The sequence below is a fragment of the Doryrhamphus excisus genome, linkage group LG18, assembly GCF_037039965.1.
Source record: "Doryrhamphus excisus strain RoL-2023G ecotype Guam linkage group LG18, RoL_Dexc_Guam_v1.1, whole genome shotgun sequence".
Lineage (NCBI taxonomy): Eukaryota > Metazoa > Chordata > Actinopteri > Syngnathiformes > Syngnathidae > Doryrhamphus > Doryrhamphus excisus.
Genome location: NC_136374.1, coordinates 12,203,867 through 12,222,307, shown reverse-complemented (window position 1 = coordinate 12,222,307; position 18,441 = coordinate 12,203,867). Strand labels below are relative to the sequence as shown.

The 18,441-nt window shown below is 41.2% G+C and overlaps 1 protein-coding gene across 1 annotated transcript in view; it reads right to left on the bottom strand.

Moving 5' to 3' along the window:
• The window catches only part of tafa3a (TAFA chemokine like family member 3a), a 78,539-nt gene extending 60,305 nt beyond the window's left edge, over positions 1-18,234 (bottom strand). The window contains exon 1 of the mRNA XM_058055230.2: positions 17,836-18,234. The gene's annotated coding sequence lies outside the window, so the exon portion shown is untranslated. The remainder of the gene's footprint in view (positions 1-17,835) is intronic.
• Positions 18,235-18,441: the final 207 nt, after the last annotated feature.

Below are 18,441 nucleotides of genomic sequence, written 5' to 3'. Positions count from 1 at the left end.
AAGGTGAAGCAGAAAATGGGGAATTAAACAGAGCCTAGAAGAAAGGAAGGATGGGAAGGAAGTGGTTCAGGGATGCGAGGGACCAAAGGGCCGCGGGGGGGGGGGGGGGTGAAGTGTAAATAAACATGATGCTTTGCAGTATGTTCAAACAATAAATGACAGGAGGATGGAAAAAACTGGAGAGGTTCACTGTGCACCAAAAAATCTTCCGAGATGAATCTTGTTTATTACAATTGTTAAAACGCACACTAAAACACCTCAAACCTCAAACACCTAACCTAAGGCATCTGTGTCCACGTGTGGCATATAACAAAAAACAGCAAAGTAGAGTAAAATGTAATGAGAATAAGCTAATATGCTGACAACTATTAATAACACAAAACTCTGTCTTTTAAGAAAATAATAAATAAAAGTGTCTTTTTGTTGATTTTTTGTTATGCATTATGCATTTTTCATTATGCAGAAACGTTGGAACAAGTGGACCCCCTGTAATAACAAACAAAGACATTACCTCTCAGAGATTATATATAAACTTTTATGACAGTTAATAATGTTAAAATATATAATTTTAAATTATCTTTACAGTTGCTAAATATTTTATGATGGCCAAGGTTTGACACTGGAACAGATTACTGTATTTTCTAGACTATAAGTCACACTTTTTTTCATAGGTTGGCTGTTCCTGCGACTTATACTCCAGAGCGAAATGAAATTTTTCAGAAATGAAAAAAGTGTTTATAAACATTTGGCACTTTTTATGTTCATGTTTATTTTTTGTGTAGCTGATGTTAGCATATCTTACACCTATTCAGCCTGTTTTCTATTCTTTTATTGTTAGAACTTCCCTTCCAAGATGACGTAATGTTTGTTTTGGTCAAGTAGTTTGTAAAATAAATTACCCGCAAAAAATGCAACTTTTATTCCAGTGTGAATTATGTATGTTTTTTTCTACCTAATTATGCATTTTTTTAGCCTTGTGCGACTTATACTCCAGATCGACTAAAAGTCCAGAAAATACGGTATATGTATATCTTTACTTCGACTGTCAACAGAGATGTCCACAGTGTAGCCTGGGGGCCATTTGCGTCCCGCATGTTATTTTTTATGGGCCAAGGCACATTCTAGAAATACAAGTAAATAAGAAAACTAATAAAAAACGGCAACAATGTGTGGAAAAATGGCTGGGATTTAATGAGTCTACGCCGCTAATCCTCACTAGAGTCGCGGGTGTATGCTGGAGCCTATCCCAGCTGACTTCAGCCAATCACACGGAACATGAGACAAACAACCATTCACACTCACATTCATACCTATGCCTGTCGCCAATTAACCTAGCATGCTGTAGGGGGAGCTCTGGAGCAGGGGATAGGCTCCAGCACGCCTGCGACCCTAGTGAGGATAAGCGATAGAAAATGAATGAACAATGTAATTGTTCACATGTGACGATCAACCAATCTAAGTTACAGCCCTATAATATGACTATAATAAGGCATTTTTATTGTAAATATATAGATGATATACTCATCACTATTGAATAATAATGAAGCATAATGATGTGCAGTGTAATGATAAGCATGGCCTGAGCTTTAAACTTTTAAAACTAGATATTACTTCCTACTTTGCTTTCCTTCTTTCCTTCCTTCCTTCCTATCTATGGCTTCCCGACATAATAGTGGTTCAAGTCGATGACCCAAAGTTGTTTTGTGATGTGTGGGTGAATGTTTGCTAACCTATTCCCATGAGGGAATAAAAGTACATGTCCTTAAAGGACACGGAAGTTTGACACTTCATTTTCCTTTGTGACTCATGCATGCTACAGTATGCTATTATAATAAGTTATGTACTATGTTGACATTTTGTGCTTTGTTATCACTTATTTGTAAATTATTACTGACTTCGGCCTATTTTGGAGACACAAGCACAATTGGTCAAAAATCATCAAATTGGGTAAGGCACCAGAAATCTGCAGGGATCTACTTGTAAATAGTTGTACATATTGTTGTGTTGATATTTGTTGGTTTTAACATTATCACTGCTGTGTCTTATAACACCGGGTCACACACTGCGAAAAGGAAGTCCGAAAATGAAAAAAAAAAAATTGCTGCACACACACATACAATACAACAAGAACTGCAGGAGCTCAATTATCCACATTTCCTGTTGTGTCTCCCTCCACCTGCGATTTGGCAACTCATATCGCCGAATGACTAACGAGTGTTTATTTGGAAGCAAACTTTTATTCCACATCATTATCACGCACAGGTTGCCAAGCTGTGTGTGAACAGCAAACATTTGATTACAATTAATAGGAGTGGTGTCAGCACATAAACACACACACACACACACACACACACACATGCAAGTACGCCAAAGGAATGTGATTATTCTTCAAAGTATTGTCAGCAAACTCTGCTCACATTCCCTTGGAGAGATGATGTCACCGCACGGCTAATAATAACAACATTTTAATACTTTCTCAGTGCTTCCGTAGAAGCAAACCAATGAAAATAGCATGGAAATCACCCATCTTCCAGATCAATAAAGGCTTTTTATTTTGTGGTGGATATTTTAAGATGGCTAAGGAGGTTACCCAGAGATTGTGTGTGCTTAGAGAGTTATTCCTAAGGGGCAAGCAAGGAGCACACAGCAAACCCAGTCATTATTTTTAGTCCTGTTTGCTGTGGGCTCGCTCTGAAATGCCCTCTTCTCCTCTCCGGGAATAAAGAGCATCAGCGGGAGAGAAAGAAATGGAACCACACAAACAACATCAGAAACAACTATAATGAACAATCACTGAGTTTGAGCCTCTCAAGGTAATGGGCTGCTGCAAGGTGCATGGTACAGGAAGTGGAGCAGTCTTGCTAAAAGACTTTCCACATTAAACTACATTATAGTACACTGTGAGGATGCCATTAGTCTGATGCATATAGATAGCGATCATATGGAATAATTATATATTTTTCTATTTATTTATGATGAGTTCCACGGGTGTTAAAACGGTAAAAGGATCGGAAAAGTCAGGACAATTCAAATCCCCACTGACTTCCATTGAACCCAAAAATAGGCAAGTTGTACGTGGTTTAAATGCCTAAAATAATAATTTCCATGCATAGAAATGACAAATGAAGTATAATACAACTATAAGCCATTAAGAAAACACATTCAAATTGTCATAAAGACAAACACCGGACTCGATCGCCAAAACAACAGGCTTTAATTGCAGGTTTAAATTATTTCACAACAGGCATAATAGTAATACGTAGATACCAATCATATGGTATAATTATATATTTTTGTATTTATTTATGATGAGTTCCATGGGTGTTGTATAAAAGGGTAAAAGGGGGGAAAGTCAAGACAATTCAAATGCCCACTGACTTCCATTGGACCCAAAAAATAGGCAAGTTGTACGTGGTTAAAATGCCTAAAATGAGCATTTCCATGCATAGAAATGACAAATTAAGTAAAATACAACTATAAGCCATTACGAAAACACATTGAAATTGTCATAAAGACAACCACCGGACTTGATCGCCTAAACAACAGGCTTTAATTGCAGGTTTAAATTATTTCACAACAGGCACAATAATAATACGTAGATACCAATCATATGGAATAATTATATATTTTTCTATTTATTTATGATGAGTTCCAGGGGTCTTGTATAAAAGGGTGAAAGGGGGAAAAGTCAGGACAATTCAAATGCCCACTGACTTTCATTGGACCCAAAAAATGGGCAAATTGTACGTGGTTTAAATGCCTAAAATAAGCATTTTCATGCATAGAAATGACAAATGACGTAAAATACTTTAAGTAAAAGTCTTAAGCCATTAAGAAAACACATTCAAATTTTCATAAAGACAACCACCGGACTTGATCGCCTAAACAACAGGCTTTAATTGCAGGTTTAAATGATTTCACAACAGGCACAACCACATAGGTCAGAAAGGTGGAAGAAGCAACAGAAGCTAGTGGAATCATTGAGCTAGTTGTTTTGGCTGGGTTTGTATATGTGTGTGGAAGTGATGCTAACACAGAAGCGATGACATGTCTGATCTATCATGCTGGGCCACCTGCTTCCCCAAAACAAGAACATTTAAATGCCACAGCTGCTCTGCTGCAGTCCACACAGCCAAGCGTGAAAATAAAACGCAATACTGCAGCAGAAAAACCAAGTGATGGAACATAATCTACATTTAGCCTTTGTAGCTACGTACATGTACGTATGTACAACTACCATCCACTTCCCATACCACTAGTCCTTACTAGGTTCACAGTGTGTTTATTTATTTTTTAAAACCCACGCAGGCATGCGTTAAACATACAAATGCAACACAAAGATCAATGGAAATCCTGCCGATGAGTCCAACACGCATATGTCACACATACATTTTACACTCATTAGAGCCAATACAAAACTGGATCAAACAAAGATAACGCACAGTGCTCTGGTGTATTTATAATTTCTTAAAAAGACAGCACAGACAAAAACAGATGAAAGTAAAGCACAGGCAAGAAAATTTTTTAAAACACTAGTAGACATGGGCTGCACCGCAGACGAGTGGTTAGCACGCACGCCTCACAGCTAGCAAACCCGAGTTCAAGTCCACCCTTGGTCATCTCTGTGTGGAGTTTGCATGTTCTCCCCTTGCAGACAAATTTATAGTTTGCTTTTCAACATGAACGCCTGATCCCTTTTACATTTTTTGCACAACAAAGGTGATGATGCAATTGGACAATAGAAGAGATCATGTCTGGTGCTGTTTTAGGCCGTAAAAACAAAGTGCATTTTCGAAGCGCTGCACATGCATCTTTTTCATATAAATACAGCTGTACAGCAACCAGGAAGTGAAAAGGCATGCAGGCTACAAGGCTACGCACTGAAGGGAAATTCGAACACACTTGAGCACCTGAGAATACTTTATGGCGTTAAATGTGTTATTTTCATGTAAAACAACCGTTTTTTGTGTTGTTGTGACATTGTTGTTTCGATATTTTGGCTAAATATTCATTCATTCATTCTTTCATTTTCTACCGCTTATCCTCACGATGGTCGCAGGGGGTGCTGGAGTCGATCCCAGCTGTCTTCGGGCGAGAGGCAGGGTACACCCTGGACTGGTCACCAGCCAATCACAGGGCACATATAGACAAACAACCATTCACACTCACATTCATACCTATGGACAATTTGGAGTCGCTAATTAACCTAGCATGTTTTTGGAATGTGGGAGGAAACCGGACTACCCGGAGAAAACCCACGCTTGCATGGGGAGATTGAACCCCAGTCTCCTAGCTGTGAGGCCTGCGCGCTAAACACTCATCCACCGTGCAGCCCTCGGCTAATTATAATATGGCTAAATTTGTGTCAAAGTGAAAATTATGGGATAAAAGAAATGAGAAAAAAATATATCTTTTTTAGCTGTTTTTCTCCTTTCCTTTTTTTCCTGAAACTTACCTACCATTCTACCGTTGATCACCATCCATTTTCTATGCTAATTATCATCTTTGGCTACTAAAAAACTGAAAAAGGTACAAAAAGATGAGAGTCTAATCTACCTTTTGGTAAAGACCATGTATATCCTTAGAACACAATATTCTGTGTTCCTTGAAAAATCAATCAAAATCATAAAAAATGTCCTGAGTTAATGATGGATGGAATGGTAAAGCTCTGATTGTGTTTTGGTATACAGAAGCACTGTGTGTACATAGTGAAAGGCTGATTTGGAACTCCTTCTTCACAGTGATGGATGGGCACGTCCTCCCTACCGTGCCCCACCCCCTGCATGGGCAGCAGAAAGAGTGACGGCTGATGTTGCTGATGTTTATGTGATGAGTCTGTGTTGAAGAGCAGTAGTGTTCTGTCGCAGGAGCGTCATGATGTGATGACAAATGTGTCACGGAAAGTGTCACTTCTATTGCCAAGAGGACGCCAGTGGAAATTAAAATCACTCCCCCACACGCTTAATCAGTTTTTTTGTTTTTTGTTTTTTTACATTTTTGCACAGGGTCTTTAAAAACAGGAGAGAATTTGAATTGCATAAAGTTTGAATGACTTCTAGTTTGAATGACACAGACATTTTATCTTTGTGTTGTAGTTGACAAGCAAATAGTTCCGTGTAATATCTAATAATATGCTATGATTAATTCATTCACTGTAGTCTGCCAATAAAAGAATAAGATGTGAAAATGCCTTTAGACTCTGTTGCTGAAAAACAGTCCAAATTAGGAACGCATTCCAAAACCGATAGCAATCTACCTTTAAAAGAGTGACAAATATAATTAAAAGGTGTCAAGGAAAAAGTGTCTATCGGTGGGTGCGGTTAAGACTACTTCTTGGAGGAGATAGCTTCTATCACACATCACATTTCATTAGCAGTCAGCCAGAACCTTTTCATGTCATGCCTTCCCCTCCTGGCGGGCTGATGTTCTGTCACATCTTACGCTGTAGAACATGCTCTTTGGAGAGGACGGCACTCGGACCTCGCTCTGATGCAAATGTGTCCCGAGCCTTCGCTCCTGCTATTTCCTAGGGGCTTCCGGATGAAATTGCGGGAGCATAGTCCATGTGTGAATCCAAATCTGCTGCCTGTCAAGTCGGAAATCATTAATTCCATAAAAAAGCCACAAAGTTCTTTCCTCTTATCTACTGTTCCATCTTCAATGGACTTTATATGCTGCGAAGGGGCCACACTGCAGGAGAGAACCTTTACTTTTAATCATGCTTGTCTGTTTCTTGCGAGCATAAAGAGCTTAGCTGTGAGGAGTTTGTTGACGAATGCAATACAATGTAATAGAATGGAAGTAATGAAGTTCAAAGAATGAGTGGATGATCAAATTACACGTTTTAGTACTTCTGTGGAGGCACGTTCAGTACATACATACACACATACCATAGATATACACAGTACAAATTATATCAACATACTTCAATGATATTGCATTTCAATTAATTAGTGCTGTGTGCTTTTTCTTTGGCTTTTTTACAACACTTATTCCAAAAACAGATTAGCTTCAGCTTCATTAGTCAAGAGATCGGGAAGCCCTGGGTTTGATTCTCCACTTTGACTCCCACATTCCAAAACCATGCTAGGTTAATTAGTGATTCCAAATTGTCCATAGGTATGAATGTGAGTGTGAATGGTTGTTTGTCTATATGTGCCCTGTGATTGGCTGGCCACCAGTCCAGGGTGTACCCCATCTCTCGCCTGACGACGGCTGGGATAGGCTCCAGCACACCCGTGACCCTTGTGAGGATAAGTGGTATAGAAATGGATGGTATTATGACGCAAAAGGAAACATACTTTTGTTTCCATCCACATCTGAGTGGGTGTGTTTGTTGTGTTTTACAAGTGTACCTGAATGCAACACCAACTTGTGTCACAGAGGTTATGTGATGCATTCATTCATTCGTTTTCTACCGCTTATTCTCACAAGGGTTGCGGGGGTGCTGGAGCCTATCCCAGCTGTCTTTGGGCGGGAGGCGGGGTACTGGTCACCAGCCAATCACAGGGCACATATAGACAAACAACCATTCACACTCACATTCATACCTATGGACAATTTGGAGTCGCCAATTAACCTAGCATGTTTTTGGAATGTGGGAGGAAACCGGAGTACCCGGAGAAAACCCACACATGCAGAGACGGCCGAGGATAGAATTGAACCCTGGTCTCCTAGCTGTGAGGTCTGAGCACTAACCACTCAACCACCGTGCAGGTTATGTGATGCGGTTTGAGCTAAAATACAAAAATACAACCGTCAATAAAGCCTCATTTTCGAATATCCACTGCACCTATCCAGAGTGACAAATTTTCCCCGTTGCGCCGTGCCGGGATGAATTGGAACGCCAATATAAATGAAATCTTCAAGATGAAACACTCTTAATGCACCGAGGAATCATTGAAACGTACTTATTTGTTGATACGATGCACGCAGAGCAAGGAAAAACTTGCTCTGTCTCCTTCCTGCTGCGTTCTCATCTGCACTGTGAGACTTTCAGGCTCACTCCTAATTTTGAGTGTTAGGCGCTAATTGTTTTTCATTTTTATTCACATATCCTGTATGGCAATAGACGTACCCCTCAGGGTACGCATACCCCACTTTGGGAACCACTGATATAGACAATACTATCATGTTTTTAATATTTTGCCTGTTTTGACTGTGCAGATGCCAAAACAACAAACTGCCATGACCTTTTCTCAGTGCACGCTCCTCACCAGGTACACAAAACCATCAGCGAGGGGCGTGTAATAAAACAAGTGATTGATGACAGCTTCCTAACAGGATCTCATATGACCCACAAGATCCATACTCAGGCGCTCCGGACTTGATTCTCTGCATTTTCTTTCTTCTTGGCTGGCTGAGCTGCCACTTTGTCAGCGAGTGCTGGACACAAAATAATTGCTTCTATATTTCCTCCATTGATTTCTGGCACCGTTGCTCCACCCCCCCTCCATCCCCGAACAACACCTTATCCTATCCCAGCACACACACACACACACACACACTACTGCAGCAGGACTAAACACATTTACAACTTAGTTTGTTTATTCCACAGCTTGTTATTCAGATAAAGTTATATCTCTTAGAAAGCCTGAAGCGGAAAACAAGGCCAAAAAGTGATTAACAAGACATAAAAGGCTAAAATATGTGCCCTTGTGTTGCTTTTTCTTTTAATTCCTTACACTTCTACAATATTGGAAGCAACTGTGAAGATGAAGTTGCTTTAAAAGTCTTCATCAAATTAATTGTTTCTAAAGGGGTCATATGTCAAAAACTTTGGCAGCCTGCCAAAAAAAGTTTTTTGCAAGTCAGTTTTTTTTAACAGAAATATCAAAAGATAAGCCAAAGACAAAATCACACCCTCCCACTGTCATTTCTTCCTTCTAATAGAACTCCTTCTGCTCTTAATTACTCTGTTCTTCATCCTACTTTACCCTTCACGTCGTGCACCCCGTGGCAATTCTTTGCTATAATGAAGCACCCCCCCCCCCCCCCCCCTTTCGTTCCCTACCTCATCCTTGCAACACACTGCTCTTTAATTTGGGTGCCGACAGGTGAATAGGTTGCCGCCAACGTGGTGAGAATGTCTGGATTCACAGCAGCAGCCCTCGAGTTCGGATATTCTTTGCAGACCAAAATATTCATTCATTCATAAATTTTCTACCGCTTATCCTCACGATGGTTGCAGGGGTGCTGGAGCCTATCCCAGCTGTCTTAAGGTGAGAGGCGGGGTACACCCTGGACTGGTCGCCAGCCAATCACAGGGCACATATAGACAAACAACCATTCACACTCTCATTCATACCTATGGACAATTTGGAGTCGCCAAATAAAACCGGAGTACCCGGAATACCGGAGTGTCTATATGTGCCCTGTGATTGGCTGGCGACCAGTCCAGGGTGTACCCCGCCTCTCACCCGAAGACAGCTGGGATAGGCTCCAGCACCCCCCGTGACCCTCGTGAGGAAAAGCGGTAGAAAATGAATGAATGAATATTGTGATCATGATCACATGGGCGGAGTCTGTCTGCGACACATTCACATATGTCCGTTTATAACAGCGGGACATGTTTAATCTTTTCTGCTATATTTCTACAAGGCAATATGTGCTGTGATAAAAAGTGATGTAAATTTACATAAAACATGGTGCTTTTTTTTTTTGAAGTTCCCCGCCATAGAATAACAAGCAATTTAACAAATGCCCTGTTTATTCCTGCAACTTTACCCATTAAATGTCATGTTTCCAAAATTACAGAATTTTGCAACTCTAAAATCCATGCCTCCATGTGAGGCAGCACATCGGCATCAATTAATGAGCACAAGCCATGCAGACACGCCCGTCAGCCACTGGAAGCATTAATTATTAAGCCTTTGTAAATGAATTCCAGCCCAGGATGGAGGCACCCATAAGCAGAAAAATATCTAAACACAAACATTAAAAAGCACTGAGCCACATGGGAAAAAAATGTTATGAGGCCACATAAAAGCCGCAAACTCACACAATGAGAGTAAAAACGCACACACTCATGACAAATCCACTGTTGCTATGGCAACACACACAACACAACACACTTTTCAACACAACATTAGTTCACACATCATAAACTTGATGCACCCATTTCATGTAGCTACTTAAGATAACCAAATTATTACAAACAGCTCTTTTTTAATTACTTTATACAAAGTATGATGCTGTCAATCAAAAGTTAGCATTATTTTTGGATGGTATAAGATTGTGTAGGTTCACATAATGTTGTGTGCGGTGATCCAATCCTGTATTTCTTACTCATAATATAAGTCCTTTATTTCAGTCCAGGGTGTACTCCGCCTGGGATAGGCTCCAGCATACTCTTGCGACCCTAATAAGGATAAGCAATATAGAAAATGGATGAATGTGCCTTTATGGTCCATGAAACCATAGAGCAGGGGTCTCAAACTCAATTTACTTGGGGGCCACTGGAGCTCGGGTCTGGGTGAGACTGGGCCGCATCAGGTTTTCCAAAAAAAAAACCAAAAAATGCATTTATTAAAAACAAAAAAATTCCAATTTTCTACAAGAAAAGCTCTGATAAAACATTCCACTGTTCTCAAATATCTTACTTTTTATTTTTCTACACAAAATAGGATGAAAAATAAATAAACAAATCAAGAATAAAGAAAATCAATCAATCAGTAATAAATAAATAAATAAAACGGCAAATAATAAAAACTTAAGAAACCACATATAATTGGTGGGTAGACAATTTTTTTTTTTCAGATTAAAATGAACAAAGCATTATTAGAGCCCTGCAGACATGACAAAACACGACTATAGTCACATTTATACTCTTTTTATTTACAACATATTGCGCAACTGCAGGGTCTTGAGACACATGCTAACTCGCAAACTAGAGAGCTAGCGACCTAAAACGGTAGCCTTCAAGTTATTTCCTTTAAACTTAAATAGCCAAAAACGTACCACTTCCACACGGATAGGGAGGATAACTATTAACAGTTATTTAACCTTTAACATGAACATTAATCAAACGTAATAATTTTTTCTGGGTACATGATACCATACAGCATGCATATCAAACATTAAACTTTCATATCAAGGCGGAGGCCTCAAACTAGTGTCCTGCGGGCCACATTTGGCCCGCGGGCCTCGTGTTTGAGACCGCTGCCATAGAGGGATGTGTTTGGCATAACCTGACCTTTAACCCCGTCAAACACCTTTTTGACACCCAGATACTTTTGTCTACCTCGTGCTTCTATGAAGCCGCTGACATAAATTTATAACTGATTACAGTCATAAAGGTTTTAATAAAAACGTAACGGTCTTGGCTACAAATTCAAAATGACAATCAGCTGCCTGAACTTTAATAAATAAAACAAATTGGCAGCATGGAGCTAATATTTGCCAATAAATTACTGCTGATTGGATACAAAAAGGAGCAATCTAACAAGTCAATTTCACCACTCCAGTTTGTGAGCCTGGGGAGTAAACAATAATCAAATTGAGCATATAGGAGCGTGCATGCATGGCGACCTCAAAGGGATTCGGGAGACGAGGCTCTCAGGCGAGGAGGTGAATGTGAGCTGCTTCCCCTGTGCTGCCTGGCATTTATTTTCTTGCACCCGCATCCAAAGCCCAGGAGAAATTAATCCCAAAGCACACTGCTACTGCTACAGCTACTGCTACTGCTGATGGTGATGTGCATGATTGTGTGTTTGAAGGAAAGACAGAGTGCAACCGAGACGAGAAAGCACAGCAAGGTTGGGAGAACTAAATTGTTTTCCAAGCTGTGGGATGTAAAATAAAGACTAGTGGGTGCTGTCTACCTCTTTCTTTCCATTTGCTTTATATTTAGATTATATTGTTATATACACCAATTCAATGAATAAGGTTCTTGCTGTGGTTAAATGCAAAAATTGCAGTGAAAAGTGGTCGAAAGGGCCTTGTTTGTCCTCAGTAGTGTCACTAGAGAGGGAGGGTATACTCTGGACTAGTCCTTAGTCAATCACAGAACAAATAGAGCCAAAAACAACTAAAATTGCATTGGTTAATTTATCTTGAACAGTTACAGTTTGTTCATGTTTTGTAATGGACACATTTTGACCCTGGAACAGATTAGATTTCCATTCATTATTCCATTATTATTATATTATATAATTATTAGGGCAGCACGGCAGCTGAGTTGTCTCGAGTCGAGTTGGCATGTTCTCCCCGTGTTTTTTTCCGGGTACTCCAGTTTCCTCCCACATTCCAAAAACATGCTAGGTTAATTGGCGACTCCAAATTGTCCATAGGTATGAATGTGAGTGTGAATGGTTGTTTGTCTATATGTGCCCTGTGATTGGCTGGCGAACAGTCCAGGGTGTACCCCGCCTCTCGTCCGAAGACAGCTGGGATAGGCTCCAGCACCCCCCGCGACCCTCGTGAAGATAAGCGGTAGAAAATGAATGAATATTATTATTATTTTAATTATAAATAAAAATGAACAAATAAATTACAATAATAAATTAATTTAATTGTATTAAATTAAAATAAAATAATGAATTAATACAAATATATACCATTATTTTTTTATTATTATTAATAATAATAATATACATTATTATTAGTTCTTTTTAGGGCACACTAGTTGCCAAGTAGAGAATACTTTTCTATTAAAAACCATACAAGGATGTTCCCATAAACCAGGGGCTGGCAACCTTTACCATCAAAAGAGCCATTTTGCCTCCTCTTCCAGTAAAGAAATATATTCTGCTGCTGCAAAACGATACACAGTTTATAAAAGTTTTGATTCAAAAAAATGTTCAATGTTCAATTCAACTCCAAGAAGTGCACAGTGCATTCAGGCCTACTGAAATTAAACACTGAACTAGTATGTAGGCCTTTTTGAGTCATTTACCTTCTGTAGTAGTTTAGAAATCGTTCTCTTACCTCCATCTGCAGTTGGGTGTTTTTCAGAAAAAGCTGTGTGTGCTGTTTTGAAAATGTTTATGAATATTACATTATTTTCTTACCACATATCAAGCACACGGGTGAGCCAGAGCATTTGGCAGTGAAACAAGGGAATATGTCCATTCAGAATTAAACTCTATTGTTCATGGTTATCTGACCTTGGCACTGACCTCTGCAAAAGGGAGCCGTAAGTGGCTCCGGAGCCGTAATTTGCCAACCCCTGTCACGACCATGTACATTCACACAGCATAACACACACAGACCGCCATCCACACCCTCAACCAGCAGACATGCACACTGCAAATTAGGATGCATTAATAAGAGATGCTTGGGGTGGGTGGGGGTGTCAAAACAACTTGCCACATCAGGCCGCATGAGTGACTGAGTGGGACACTGCTGGCTTCCAGGAAACCAATTTGTTTGTTTATTGTCTTCCTGTTTGTCGGCAGTTACACTTCATCGCAGCCAGCCCCATCTTGGACATGTTCCTTTAAGTAGCAGCTATAAAACATATGATGGTGACGGAAGGGAGGATGCTACATTTGTTCTCTACGGTGCATGGGGCTTCCAATTTCCCCTTAAAATGGCCGATGGATTCACTCTGGCAGCTCCAGCCGGCACTTTGAGAGGTGGAACAAAGTGCTTTCTAAACACATTAGCCTATGAACACTTCAGCACAGACAGTCTCAGGGTGCCCAAAAAATCGGGCGTAATCATGTAGATAGATGGCTGACTTTCACTGACTGCAGGGGTGCTAATAAATCAAAGAAATGATGATCAGGTTAGGTTTTAGTCTAGTGCATGGTGCAATATTTGGACACTATGGCACTATTCTTTTTGAATTTGTTCTTAATTTATATGTATATTTATTATATATATATTTATTTTTATATTAGGAAAGCAGGAAGTGGACAAATGTAACAATTACTGATTGTAAGGATTTAATAAGCTTTGCTTCTTCCTCGGCGGCACGGTGGTCGAGTGGTTTGCGCGCAGACCTCACAGCTTGGAGACCAGGGTTCAATTCCACCCTCGGCCATCTCTGTGTGGAGTTTGCATGTTCTCCCTGTGCATGCGTGGGTTTTCTCCGGGTACTCCGGTTTCCTCCCACATTCCAAAAACAAAACTCCAGGTATGAATGTGAGTGTGAATGGTTGTTTGTCTATATGTGCCCTGTGATTGGCTGGCGACCAGTCCAGGGTGCCTCACGCCCCAAGACAGCTGGCATACGCTCCAGCACCCCCCGCAACCCTTGTGAGGAAAAGCGGTAGAAAATGAATGAATGATTGAATGAATGCTTCTTCCTAGGCGGCACGGCGGTCGAGTGGTTAGTGCGCAGACCTCACAGCTTGGAGACCAGGGTTCAATTCCATCCTCGGCCATCTCTGTGTGGAGTTTGCATGTTCTCCCCGGGTTTTCTACAGGTACTCCGGTTTCCTCCCACATTCCAAAAACATGCTAGGTTAATTGGCGACTCCAAATTGTCCATAGGTATGAATGTGAGTGTGAATGGTTGTTTGTCTATATGTGCCCTGTGATTGGCTGGTGACCAGTCCAGGGTGTACCTCGCCCGAAGACAGCTGGGATAAGCTCCAGCACCCCCTGCGACCCTCATGAGGAAAAGCGGTAGAAAATGAATGAATGAATGCTTCTTCCTACTCCTTTTGTACATGTGGAACTGTGAACTGATTATGATGCATTCAATTGTAATCTGTTCAAATGAAATAAAACCATTACCATTACCATTAATTTCACTATTATATTATTTATTGCTGGCTAGTTCTGGCCCCTCTAACTAATATCGCTCGTATTCTAACATTTTGATAGCTTTATTTTAAGATGTGTAGTGAAACCTGCCTCCATGAAGTGGTGGGCGTATACCCGACGGTTGAGGTCGTGTCCCCTCCATCCCTACATGATCCAATCGCCCCTTTCAGCCAATAAAATTTCAGTTCTTTCCTACCTATTTGCGGAACAAACCATCTGTCTTGTCAGGTTGGATGCAAGCCATTCATTCCGTGCTTTAAACCGTTTAACTAGCCAATTTTCCCGAGATCCTTTCAATGGAATACAGTTCACCCGTCACTCAGCTCCCATCTCCACTAATCCCAGGGTGGCCTTTGCTCTGCCTGTCAGCTACACCGACCAATAACAGCGGCACAATAAAACGCTCCAGAACAACGCTGGGCCTCCCGGCGGTTTGGAGGAGGGCTACTGATGGCGATCTATAAAACAATATAATGGCTCTCTTGTCAGCGAAGGGAGGAAGGCAAAGATCTACACCATCCTTCGGACTCTCAGAGGAGACTTCAATTAATCACCGCAGAATTGCATCAGGGCAAAATAGGCGTGTAAGGTTATTACCATGCGCTCGGCAGGATGAAATGCGATGATAGCGCTAATTGAGGGGAGAGGTAAAGGTGCAGGGGAAAAACAGCTGACCGCACAACAGTTGTCAGAATGAAGGACCGTTAGATGAACGAGGGGAGAGACAGACTCACATCGAAGGAGGTCGCCGGTGCTATCATGCAGATCTACTTCCTATGTTTGCACTGCACCTGACAGCAAATACTACACACTTTGTCTCTGGGAGACACCATAACATAACAGGACTCCTTTTCCTACTTAGAGTTCTGTCCAGCACTTCGCTGAGGGTGAATCCATGGCAACTGGACTTTCTCCACGGTTATCAACAAGGCAGGGACTGAAGTAAGAGTTCCATTAACCCCAAAAGTAACTATTAAGAATGCTACAAAACATGTCTGGCTTTGTCGTTGACGGAACATTCACTTGCCTTTGGGAGAAAATAGACTTCACTCTCTGTTTAGACCAGTAAGTTTACACAACAAAGACTAGAGCTCCTGAATTTGTGCCTTTCTTGTTTATTTACATCTGCTTTAAGTGGTGAAATTTATGGTAATTGCTGTTTTAGATTAGATTTTCTATGGGGGTTTCTGTATTCACCAGGGGTGTGTATACAGTACGTTATCGACCACCACTTGTGGCAGATTTTGATAAACATTTAAAATTTTATTGCAATTTGAGGATTTCTTTCCTACACTTTCACTATGTAGTATAAACGCAGGAGGTACTCATCGCAAAAGCATGTAGCCTCCTGGGAAGGTTGGGCGACAACATTAGACTTCGAAAACCCCTGTTTTAGACTGATTTCAAAAAGCTCCACTGGACATGTATATCACCTGTTGCAAGGGTGTTCATTCATTCATTTTCTACTGCTTATCCTCACGAGGGTCATATATAGACAAACAACCATTCACACTCACATTCATACCTATGGACAATTTGGAGTCGCCAATTAACCTAGCATGTTTTTGGAATGTGGGAGGAAACCGGAGTACCCGGAGAAAACCCACACATGCACGGGGAGAACATGCAAACTCCACACAGAGATGGCCGAGGGTGGAATTGAACCCTAGTCTCCTAGCTGTGACGTCTGCATGCTAACCACTCGACCGCGGTGCAGCCTGCAAGGGTATTTTTTCCTTTAAATTTTGTTTGTTTCTTTCGGCTTTTTCCTGATTACGGAGTCGCCACAGTGGATCTTATTTTGATCCGCATAGTGATATTCCGGATGCCCTTCCTGACGAATACCGATGAGATTCAAACCCGGGTTGTCCGCTCCAAAGTCCAGAACACTAACCACTACACCAAGGCAGGCTTGTGTTTTTACTTTAAATGTGTCTTTGGTATTTTTGAAAATAAAAATAGTTTTTCGGTCATTTTGGACCGTCCCGACAGATGTGGTCATTTTTCGACACAAAATAGTCTTGAGTAATGTAGAAGTTTTTTTAAGCAGTATTTTAATATCAGGCTGCATGGCGATCGAGTGGTTAGCACGCAGGCCACACAGCTTGGAGACCGGAGTTCGATTCCATCCTCAGCCATCTTTGTGAGTTTACATGTGCTCCCCGTGGATGCATGGGTTTTTTTTCCAGGTACTCCGGTTTCCTCCCACATTCCAAAAACATGCTAGGTTAATTGGCGACTCCAAATTGTCCATAGGTATGAATGTGAGTGTGAATGGTTGTTTGTCTATATGTGCCCTGTGATTGGTTGGCGACCAGTCCAGGGTGTACCCCGCCTCTCGCTTGAAGACAGCTGGGATGGGCTCCAGCATCCCTGCAACCCTTGTGAGCATCAGCGGTAGAAAATGAATGAATATTTTTGTATAACTCTGAGGGTTGCCAGCTGTACCTGAACCTAAACAGTGCAGCAAAACACATGGAGTCTGGGTGTTTTTTTGTAATAACTGGCAACATGACAACAGAACAGATGCAATATGTCCTCAATCGTTACCGCCCTCCAGGCAAGCTGTACTGAACTCTACCACAAGGTGGACATGAAGCATTTTGTGAGCAACAATTTTGCTGAGGAGCATTAAGGCATGATGTTGAGGGAAATTGGTTCTCAATCATTAGCATCATGTCATCAGAGACAAATGTATGTGCCTTGTTGATAGATGTTGAGAGACATACAGTAAAAAATCTTGAGAAATCATGGAGACCTTTCAAGAATACTGCTTCTGCTTGATCTGAACATCACGTAGCAACTTTATCCTGAACTGCATCTGCTTCTGCATGCACATCATCTGCATGCCTTGGACGTGCAAGGTGGACGTGGTGCATGGAGGCTGCAAGTTGTCTATACACAGAGGAGCCTTTGTGCATTCCAAAAAGTGGATTTTTTTTTTTAATCTAGTCTGAGCATCTTTCATTTCGACCTGGCTGAACATCTGGCAACACCTGCACCATATACTGTCGTGATTGGCTGCTTAATGAGTGCAAATGAACACCATTTTGTATCACATTAAATGTTTCCATAACATGCACTATTGCACAGGTTAATTAAAAGTGAGATTCATCCTACCTTATCGTTGTGCTTTCAATTAATCCCAGATTTCATTTATTCTCCATTTTCAACCACAGAGCCCTTCTTCTTCTTCTTCAAGCAAAAGCAATCTCCCCTCAGCTTCAATTCGAGCTACACAAAACATAACCTATAATAAAAAAAAACATAGTTTTTGTTCCCGTGGTGCACAATAGTGTGACTTGAGTCAAGAGGCAGGACACTCGGAAGTCAGATAAAAGTTGCTGCTGCTCAAGTTCTCATCCTCCGGAGCTCCACAGCATCTGAACCACACGCCGAAACCCTCATGCATACTTTCTACATTCAATCATCATAGCAGTTTTTTTTATCCTCCATCCACGTTCTGGTCGCAGTTGGCTCTTTAGCTGCCTCTTCCTGCAGTTGGGAGGATCATTTGGGGCGTCGGAGGGCGGCGAGAGAGCAGCCGGATTCGTCGCGCTGTGTTGCGGAGCAGCAGGCAGCTTCTGTACTGGTGCATTAGCGCCTCTCAGTGGTGATAAGTGGTATGGCTGGCAGGACTAAGAACAGCAGGAAGTTGACCTCATCCGGCTTCACTCACATGATGATGATGATGTGTGGTCACCCTTACATTGTTTGGGTCATTGA